Raw genomic sequence first — 10,726 nt, 5'->3', positions numbered from 1 at the left:
TTTTCCAAAGAAGGTCATGTTCACAGGTTCTGAGTGCCCTATCTTTTGGGAGGCCACCATTTAACCCATTACAATAAGGCAAAAAAGGCTGAAGATGGAAAGTCAACAACACAGGAGGGCGGCTGGGAAGAACACTTTGATGATGTCTTCCACTCAGCTGTGGTCTTTGGGCCACTCATCCCAGCCTGAACTTTCTCACCTCTAAGATTTGTGCCAATTAAGCAAGAAGCTCTTGGGCCCCAGAAGATTAAAAACCAACAATTCCTCCTCAGTTTCCTATCGCGTAAGCCTCTGACTCGCCATTTCCCTGTAGTTCATTTGTTGCTTTAACCTAGTAAACAATTTGGTGGAACCTGAAAAATTCAACAACATGACAAGGAAATTCAATTTAATTTGAATCACCACTTGGGGTGGATTAGGAAGAATGTAAGAAGCACAAAAATAGGGGCACTGAAGGGTACTGCATCACTCAGTGTTGATTTATTTTGACTGGAAGTGCTGAATTTCAATTACTCCTGGTAGACTTTTGAACGAAAACAGCGAATACGCTCTAGAAAGTTTCATTAAGGGAATGCATGAAGCTGAGCCGCAGCTCGTGAGCTCACAGTCCTCCATTTCAAAACTCTTCCCTGGAGTGAGATACGGAAGAGAAGAGGGAAGAATGGAGTTCTTCTTGTGTTCGGCCAGCTGGCATTTTTCGTTTTGTTTCTTTTTAAATTACTCAAGTAGCATATATATTCTCTTTGTCTTTTTAGTTTTTAAATTTTAGTTCTTTATATATGCCTTCAAATATGTGAAATTTTCTCCAGATGTATATATGTAACTGTATGGGTTTCCTCAGAATTACTGGCTGAAGTGGGGCATAACCAGATGCTGGTGAGTTCTTACAAGGGTTGAAGGTGCAAGCCCAGGTGGCCATTGTGTGGGGAAGCCTCCCCAGCTGGCCTCCCCAGCTGGCCTCCCCACCTGGGACCCTCCACAGGATGAACAGAAGGGACTCCCAAGGAACTACCCTCTCTCAGATGTACCCTTTGCCTTCACTGCTGTCAGACTTTTCAGCCTCAGTGAAGCTTGGGTAGGACTGAGCAGTATTCAAGGGTTTCATCTCCACCAAGTTTGAACTCAATTCAGGTCTTTTCATATTCAGGCATACGACTGAAATCTAGAGAAAAATTTTTTAAAAATAAACTGGTATATAAAAAATTGGACTACAACAGTGGTTCTCAACCTTCCTAATGCCACAAGCCTTTAATACAGTTCCTGTGGGTCGCGACTAGGAGCTTATACACCAGTGGTTCTCAACCTGTGGGTCACAACCCCTTTTTAACAATGAAAATACATTGTGGCATTAGGAAGGTTGAGAACCACTGTTATACATATTCTTCTGTATCTTGTTTTTTCCTGGTTAAAGAATTCCCTCCAATTCAAGTGGTGTAGTGCTAATGCTGTACTGTGCAGTATTCTATGGTATGTTTGTTCTTTGGTATATTTGTTCCATTCCTGCTAGTGGGTATTCCTGGCATTCCCCATTTTTTCTTTTGTTCATTATCTTTCTTTATGTCTCTCCCTTTACTATTAGGAACATTTCTTCAATAACACATCCCAAGAATAAGACTACAGTAACATGAATGGGCCTGGAAAACATTATGCTAAGAGGAACACAAAGGCCCACAAGTTCTGTGATTCCATAAGTGTGAGATGTTCAGCACAGGCAAATCCAAAGGGACAGAGTATGTTGATGATTACCTAGGGCTACAGGGGGTTGGGGGTGGTCTAGAATACTGTGGAATGATTGCTAATAGGTGCAGGGAGTTCCTTCTGGAGTGATGAAAGTACTCTAAAACTGATAGGGGTCGGTGGCTGCATATCTGTAGATATTTTAAAAACCACTGAAGTGTACACCTTAGATGGGTGCCAGCAAGAAGTGTGTCTTTTGAGTTCATCAGCTCTTGACACAGTGCATGGCACACAGGAGTTGCTTGACAAATATTTGTAGAGTGGCAAATGACTAAATAAAATGCTTTAAAATTGAAGCTAAGGCAAAAGCTGCTTTTGGTTTGAGTATTGGAGGAGTCATCACCATCCTCTGAGATGAATCCTGAAGAACAAGTGAGAATCCATTTAAAGGGAAATGGTTTTTCAGGCAGAAGGGGGAAAATCTAAGCAAGCACTGGAGCTGTGAACGTGCCTGGCATGGTTCGGCTTATGTAAGGCAAGAAAATGGAAAAGGCAGGAGAAGAGGATGGAGGTGTTGGTTCAGATGCCAGAGTCTACAGGAATGCCACAGTCAAGAGATTGGACTCTTTTCTTCAACGGCAGGGAATCATTGAAGAGTTGTGGCAGAACTTCAGTGATTTGGGAATCCATCTGGAAGCTATTTGGAGGAGGGGTTGGAGGTCAGTAGGCCTAGAGGCAGGGAGACCAATTAGGAGACATACTTTCCAGGTCCTTTTTGTTGCAATTAGAAAAATCCAACTCAATTAGCAAAAAGTGGGCTGTATTAGTTCACGTGACCACAGGAAGAGAAGCAGCATTGCTGGGTTTCAGTGACTTCTCGGTCTAGATGACTGCCCAGCAGGGACATCTCTGCGGTTGACTCTGATTCTGTCTCTCAGGCTGACTTACCTTACATGACATATGCCTGCTCACAGGTCCCTGGCCTCACCTTTCAGACTATCACTAGTACCAGAAAATGACAATCACTCCCTCTATCCCAAGATCAAATATACCCAGGAAGGATTCTCATTGGCTAAGTTTTGGTCAGGTGTCTATCCCTGGTCCAATCAACAGTATCCCAGGCAACAAGATTTCAAGGCAGTGGTAGTTTCCTTTCAAACATAACCAGAGGTGGGGAAGAAGCACTTCCTCCCAAAAGAGGACTGCTGTTCTAGGATCAGAAAAATAGTTGTTCATGACATAACCTATTGTTATAGTGCAGGCAAGACAGGAGGAGTGCCTGAGCCAAGGGGTTCAGGGAGAGAGAAGACAAAGCAAATTCAAGAGACTTGAAAACTCAGTACTCAGTTGCTGGCCTGTGCTCTCCCACATCCAGGAGCCAGCTGCCCATTAAAAAGGCCCCGGTCCTCTAGGCTTGTGTCCCTGGTCCTTTTGTGGATGTCATTGGAGGTAGTTGCATGTGGAGATTGGGCTTTCTCTTTCTGCCCAGGGCCAAAGCTTCATCTTCAGCAAAAGAGAAGCTTCGAGCCTCTACCATTCAGAAAATACAGGCAGCAGACGCTCTATTCTTCAGCTTTGCAGCCCCTCTTCTACATGCGCCCTCTGAGAATCTAAAAACTGAGCTTCTTTCCAATAGGTCATTACAAGATCACCACCTAAGTGGGGACTCAAAATAGAATTTAAGTTAATTTAATAGTTTTCAGTTTTAGAAAAATAAAGTTACATTTCTCATCTCTCTAGAATTAAGGACTAAGTTTGTTCCAAAGACACTCTTGACAGAAGCACTTGTCTGTGCTCCTTAATTAATTATTTGTTGAGTGATTGAGAGAAGAACTGGCCCAGATGGGACACAAGGGGACCTCAGGTCAAGGAGACCCTAAAGGAACTAGGGAAAGGGAAAACCAGAATACAAGCTCCACTTGTAGGTTCCTCTCTTAGGTAAGTTCTGACCCTACCCTCATTCTGGCCACTTGGTTCTAGCTTGAGATGGTGGGGGAATGCATAAACATTCTGTGTTAAAGAATGCGTAAAATCCTTTAGGATTCCACTGGAGGGGACAATTCTGAAATTAAGGCACCCTAAAGGACTCTTGGGTGTTCATGACCAGCTTCTAAACGGGTTTCTCCTTTTCCTTTCTGTGGTTCTTCGCTTCCACACCAGTCCCATGGCCTGGGGCCTTAGTCAGAGCTGCAGGTGTCTCTGCTGCCTGGAAGCATGTTCCAAATGATGGAGGTTATAAGCTTCTCTTTTGCTCAAGATGAGGCTCTGGCCCTGGGCAGGAAGACAAAGCCCTGTCTCCATATGCTACTACTTGCACTGGCAGCCTCCCAAGGACAAACATTAGCTGGAACTTTCCACCTGGTGCTGACTTTGGGTGGAAAGAATGCTTGGGGAGCAGAGATAGCGACAGACGGGCGAGGGGTTGCCCTCAGCTCACCCTGTCGCGGCTGCTGTCTGAGGGCCTCAGCGGCTGGAGAAAGCAGGATGGCAGGGTGGGGGTGGGGGACGTTCAGCCTGGCGAGCTTGCAGGGACTGGTGTCTCCGCTGTGTCTGTTAGCAGCATCTGGCTGTGACTGGTTTCATCCACGTCCTCGGAAGGGCGGGACCCACAGGCGGGGGAAAGCCAGGAGCCTTCCCGGAGCCTGGGCCAAGAGAGGCGGTCTACTGAGACAGGAAAGGCCCCGGGCAGCGCGGTCCAAGGGGGGTGGCCTGGGGCGTCTGCGTCCCGCGTGGTTAAAAGCACGCACAGCGCTGCCAGGAAGAGCTTCCGCACCTGGAAGATCTTCGGAAGACTCTTACTGGGTCAGACCTTCGGGTTATTTTTAAACCCTGGATCCGGTTCCAGACAGCACCTGCCCGCAGTCCGCACAGCTCCGGAAGGCTGCGGGCCGCGCCGGCGGGCGACGGGAGGCGAGGGCGCAGCGGCCGGCTCAGGACGCAGTGCGAACCCTGAGCGCCGCCCCGCCCGCCTCGCGGCTCCCGGCCCCTGCTGAACCTTGGTGCTCTAACGATAAAGACGTGTAGCGCGTCTGGACAGGGCGGTCCGCGCTGGACCCTCGGCGCAGGGCAAGGAGCGCGCCGGGACCCTGCGGAGGCGCGGCCCGCAAGGAGGAGGTTCCTGGGCACGTCTAGACTGACTGAGCAAGGGCCAAGCGACAGTTTATAAGCCACGGGCTGTGACGGCGGAGAGGCGGGGTGTCCGGGGCAGGCGGCGTGCCGGGACTTGTGGCTAAGAGAGTGGGAAGAGGTGGTGGCATGAGCGTGACCCGGGAGCTTGGCTAAGATTTGCAAGAAGGGAGGTGAGGGGGGAAGGACAGCGGAAGGAATTGCCTGAGCCAGAAATAGGAGCCATCAGGGATCGTGGATGCCGAGACGCCCTGTACTGCCTGTCAAGGAGTTCGAACCTTCAGTCATAGCAAACCCAGTCAAAGAAGGTTTCTGAACAGCGAGTCATGGGATCTGAGTTGTAATTTTAAAAGGTTTCTTAGATAGCAGAGGGTACGGATGTGGATGCAGTGATTCGGGGTGGGAGGCTTTCACAGCCTCTCCAGAGAACACAAGAATGAAAGGGAGGCCCTCGGTGCGGGCTCCTCAGTAGATGCTGGAGAGCGGGGGGAGGGGGGGCAAAGGGGTAGGGAGCTGAGTTGAAGATCATGCAACATTTGGAGCCTGAACGACCAAAAGGGTGGTGGTAATTGAGGAGAGACTCAACCGGGTGTGCGGAAGTCCCCGAGGCAATTAGGCTAGAGACTTGGGAGCCACTGTGTGGAGGGCCGCCCTAAATCCAGGAGACGGAATGGCCAAGGGGACAGGCAGTGTGGGGTAAAGAATGCTCATTGTCTCCAGAATCCGTTCTTCTGTCCTCATATTAGCAGTAGGACTCCCTCGTTTGAAATAGGCACATGGACTCCCAACTTGAGATTACAGTTCCCACTGCCCCTTGCACCTTGGTGTGGTGTCATGTGACCACTTTCTGGCCAAGAGGATGTGAGTGAAAGTGATGTGCAACTTCTAGTCCATGTCCTTTGAAAAGGAAGCCACTTCCTTTCTCTCTATTCTCTGTCCCTCCTGCAATAGGTTGGAGCATGGACATGGTGCTGGCACCAGCTTGAAGCTGTGCCCCAGGAGTTGTGGACAAGTAAGACAGGGAGAGGCTGAGCTCCTGGGTGACCTGTGAGTGCAGATGAGCCCTGCACTGCCTACGGAGCTTTAGACTAGCAGGTGAAGGACTAAGGAATTTCCTTTTTGTTAGAACCATTTGTTGTTGGGGAGGGATTGGGTCTTTTGTTACAGCACCTAAGCTTGTATCCTAAGGACTACTCATACTGATACTGATAAACATGTTAGGAGTAAAACCTGGGGGGCAGTTGTGTGTGTGCCAATCCTTAGGAGATACAGGTGGGAAATGTGGAGTAAAAAAGAAGAGAATAATCAAAGAAGTAAATTGTCATAGAGTGCAAAGCAAAAGAGTAAAGAAGCCAAGGCCAGGCGGTGGCTGGTGCCTGTAATCGTAGTACTCTGGGAGGCCAAGGAGGGTGGATCACTTGAGCTCAGGAGTTCCAGACCAGCCTGAGCCAGAGCGAGACCCCATCTCTAAAAATAGCCAGGTGTTGTGGTGGGTACCCATGGTCCCAGCTACTCAGGAGGCTGAGGCAAGAGGATCACTTGAGCCTAAAGAGTTTGATGTTGCTGTGAGCTATGACCCCATAGCACTCTACTGAGGGTAACCAAATGACACTCTGTCTCAAAAAAAAAAAAAAAAAAGAGTAGGTCAGGCACAGTGGCTCATGCCTGTAATCCCAGCACTCTGAGAAGCCGAGGCCAGTAGATTGCTTTGAACTCAGGAGTTTGAGACCAGCCTGAGCAAAAGCAAGACCCGGTCTCTACTAAAAATAGAAAAACTGAGGCAAGAGGATCTTTTGACCTCAAGAGTTGGAGGTTGCTGTGAGCTATCATGCTACGCTACTCTACCCACGGTGACAGCTTCAGACTCTGTCTCATAAAAAAAAAAAAAGAGAGAGAATAAAGAAGCCAGAGGGCAAACAGGGTTAAATGCAGTAGAAAAGTCCATAAAATCAGAGATTATCACAAGACGCTTGGTTTGGGAGTATTTCAGCAGATTGATGGAAATTTAAATTAGGCATAAGAACTTACCACCAGCATGGAGATATAAGAATAAAATTTCTGCCATCTCTGTGCCTCCTTTTTGTAAGTGTGCTGCTGATTTGGCCTTTGGATAATGAATCAGGGCCCTGCATACTTGCACTCATGAAGTTGTGTGTCTACTGGGGCTTATTTGTATGAGTCATGATTTTGTGGTATAATATTATGCTACCAAGAGAAAAAATTTAAATATTTACATGTTTTTATTCACCAAAGCGGCTTATTTATCTCATCAATCAACCTTATAATGGAAAGAGATACCCAGAGGGGGAATTAAAAGGTTGATGAACTGAACTATACCAGTTAGGAATCTTTTGATCGCTAGCGAAAGATAACCCAAACTATATTTTAAGCAAAAAGGAAATTCACTAGCCTGCCAAAGTGAAAAGGCCAGGAATAGGCTGGCTTCAGACACTGTGTGACCAGGAACTCCCATCATGTCACTGAGACTTTCTTTCCCTCAGTTCTACGAAGGCTCCATCCTTGAAGAAGCCTTTTCCTGGTGGTCACCAGGTGGCTGTACTGCTCCTGACATCTACCCCAGCTTCATGTCCAGGTGAGAAAAACAGTGTCATTACTAGGAAGCTACATCAAAAACCCCAGAGGACAGTGGGGGTGGCAAAGGGGTTTCTTCCGTCCTCCCCTCAGGGCAGATGTAGTGCCCTGACTGGGTGAGCACCAGTGCCCCAGGAATTCACGGCCCCAAGACAGGGACAGGTGGGCCTGTCTGGAGTCTGAGACAATGCTGGAAGCAGGAACAATGTCACAGTACATTGTTCTAATCAGAGCAGTCCCTCCCCAGGGGGAGCCAAGGTAGGGAGAGAAGGTCTGAGTTTGCTGACCCCAGTGGTCCCCTCACTGCTGCGTTTGTAGTTCTCATCTGTGAGTCACATACCCTCAGAGTCCTCTGAAAACCCGCATTCGTCTTTTGCGGAAACACTGCATCTTTCTTGCATTTTAGTTTAGAAATCCAATTTTGGAGGCCTTCATCCTTCCTTTTATTTCTACTCTGTTTTCTTATTTCTCTCTGTGTTAAAACTTGCCTAACGTGGTGGTGGGGTGGTGGGGGTGGGGGTGGTGGTTAAAGCTGAGGCTTTGTCATCACACAGTCCTGGACTGAATCCCAGCCTCTCCCTCCCCTGTGACTTTTGAGTAAGAAGCTAGACATCTGTGGGCATCTTCTTGTTCCCCACCTGTAAAATGAGAATCAGAACAGTAATGACTGGTGGGGCTTGGCAGGTTAGGTTTAAATGAAATTGTGTTTGCAAAGTGCAATGGGTTCTTGGGCCTTTTGGCTAAGATCAAGCATTTGCAAAGTAGTTTTCACAGTTACTGATACATAGTAACTAGTCAAAAAATGTGGGCAATTGTTTCAGTTTCAGAAATCTGTGAAGGATGGGTTTGGAGGGCTCACCTGGTTATGGTTTCTGTCCCTAGGCGGTCTCTTCTGAAACATGAATCTTTGTTGTGAAGAGAGCCTTAGCGGTTTAATCCCATGTGAGTTCAGAATTGTTTTGTAGCCTCTAAATCACCTCCATAGCAATCTTGTCTGCCCATCATTAATCTTGTTTTTAAGAAGTTTCCTCTAGTGATTAAAAAACATGATGCAAGAAAAATTGGAAAACACATGCCACATCAAGAGCTATTTTGAGGTGTGATTATCTTTTTGAAATTATTTTTGTCGTTCATTTCATAATAAATTAAGATTTGATATTTGGGTCATACTAATATAACAAAAATAGATTTACGTGTGAAATAAAAATATAATCACTATAATCTGGTCTCTGCATGATTTCCATAACATACATGTATTTAGAACCTCAAAATAGAAACATTTAGGGGGCTATTTTATTATTTGCTTGTGTTTTTAATCTGTCAAACCTGAATTTTAATTTAGCTTTTGTTTATATTTTATGATGCTACAGATTTTTAAAATTCATATTTTGGGGCTTGGATGGAAGTCTGTCCTATGATTTTTATTTTTTGAGAAATAATTTCATTTTAGGTTGGCATTTCCTATGGCTATGAACTTAAATCTAGAAGCTAGTGTCCATGTTCTGTGAACAAGAATATTCTTTCTACTTACTTTACCTTTGAACTCAAGCGATTTAACTTTTTTTTTTTTTTTTTTTGTAGAGACAGAGTCTCACTTTATGGCCCTCGGTAGAGTGCTGTGGCGTCACACAGCTCACAGCAACCTCCAACTCCTGGGCTTAAGCGATTCTCTTGCCTCAGCCTCCCGAGTAGCTGGGACTACAGGTTCCCGCCACAACGCCCGGCTATTTTTTTGGTTGCAGTTTGGCCGGGGCCGGGTTTGAACCCGTCACCCTCGGTATAGGGGGCCGCGCCTTACCCACTGAGCCACAGGCGCCGCCCGCAATTTAACTTTTATACAAATGGAAAAAATAGTTCGAAAAACAACACTTCTTCTTTAGCCCTATATAATGACAATTAACACCTACTTTACACTCCAGGTAGAAAGAGAAACAAGTCTTTCCCTCAGCTAGGTCTCTTACATTGCAGGCTTAACAGCATTTCACTATGTTATTTCTTCTACTGCTTACTAAAAATAATCTTTCCTTTTTTTGATTAAAAAGTAATCAGTGCTTTTAAGGTAACTTAAAAAATAGGATTCTCTCTTGAGTTAATCCTGAATTTTGAAATATTTCTCCTTTAAAAAATCTTTTCCTCAAAGTTGGGAACACAAACAATATGTTACTCCCAAAGCAGTAGTCAGAAATATATGCAGAGATTTCATCTGAAGATATTGTTTCATCCCTGGAGATCAGGAAATAGATACATCTTTCGTGTATTACAATGAAAAATTGCAAACCACGTTGATGTGAGGTAAGATATGGTATGTTCATGTATATCTATATTGTGTAGTTATAACAAATAATATGTTGAACTTTTTATTTGTCTTTTTATTATTCTTTTTATTTATAAATTAACTCATACGAAGTAGGCCGAATAAAAGGCTTCACAGCAAAGAGGCGAACAAAGAAAGTATCCCATTTTTTTGCATTTAGAGAAATGTTCACAGTCTAATAGTAATTGAAAAAAGAAAAACATAAAATTCAACATGTAGCCTGATCACAGATTTGTATATGTATTTGTGGCAATGTACTATAATAGTAACAGGCTGTCTCTCATGATGGAATTCAGGTAATTTTACATTTTCTCTCTTTCTTGTACTTTTCAGCACATTCTGGAATCTCTATACTTCTGTATATACTTTGATAATCAAAATTTAATAAAAGACAAAGTTTTAAAAAGATATATAGTAGAAATGAAAAAGAAAATACAGAAGCCAGTAAATTTTTTAGACTTTAGGGGACAAGATCACAATGGCTGCTGATTTTCATGTTTCAGGCTATTTTATGTGGAAAAACCTAAGGAGCCTTGGTGGCTCACTACTGCAATCCTAGCACTCTGGGGGTGCTGAGGTAAGGTAGGTGGATCACTTGAGCTTCGAAGTTCAAGACCAGCATAAGCAAGAGCGAGACCCCTCCCTCTCAAAAATAGAAACAATTAGTTGGGTGTTGTGGTGGTGGCTGTAGTCCCAGCTAGTCAGGAGGCTGAGGCAGGAGGATGGTGTGAACCTAGGAGTTTAAGGTTGCTGTGAGCCAGGCTGATTTCGCGACACTCTAGCTGGGCAACAGAGCGAGACTCTGTCTCAAAAAAAACAAAAGCAAAAACAAAAACAAAAAATCCAAGCCCAGAGAAAGTTCTATTATCACTAACTAGAATTATTCTGTCAATAAAGGTGCTCACATCTCTGCCTAGCCGCTGAAATGCTGCTTTGCTCTGGGCATGCCATTTCGTTTCTAGGGCCTCAGTTTCCCCCTTATGGTGGGTTAGGTCCATACAGTGATAAAGCCCTGAC

The 10,726-nt window shown here is 45.3% G+C and overlaps 1 long non-coding RNA gene across 1 annotated transcript; it reads left to right on the top strand.

Moving 5' to 3' along the window:
* Positions 1-4,140: 4,140 nt before the first annotated feature.
* LOC128563614 (uncharacterized) lies at positions 4,141-8,389 on the top strand. The gene is made up of 4 exons (XR_008373838.1): positions 4,141-5,111; positions 5,755-5,898; positions 7,305-7,396; positions 8,278-8,389. It is a non-coding gene; the product is annotated as an uncharacterized LOC128563614 (long non-coding RNA).
* The last annotated feature ends 2,337 nt before the right edge of the window (positions 8,390-10,726 follow it).

The sequence above is a fragment of the Nycticebus coucang genome, chromosome 13, assembly GCF_027406575.1.
Source record: "Nycticebus coucang isolate mNycCou1 chromosome 13, mNycCou1.pri, whole genome shotgun sequence".
Classification (NCBI taxonomy): domain Eukaryota; kingdom Metazoa; phylum Chordata; class Mammalia; order Primates; family Lorisidae; genus Nycticebus; species Nycticebus coucang.
The sequence above is the reverse complement of the archived record's forward strand: the minus strand, read 5'-3'. Positions and strand labels throughout refer to the sequence as shown.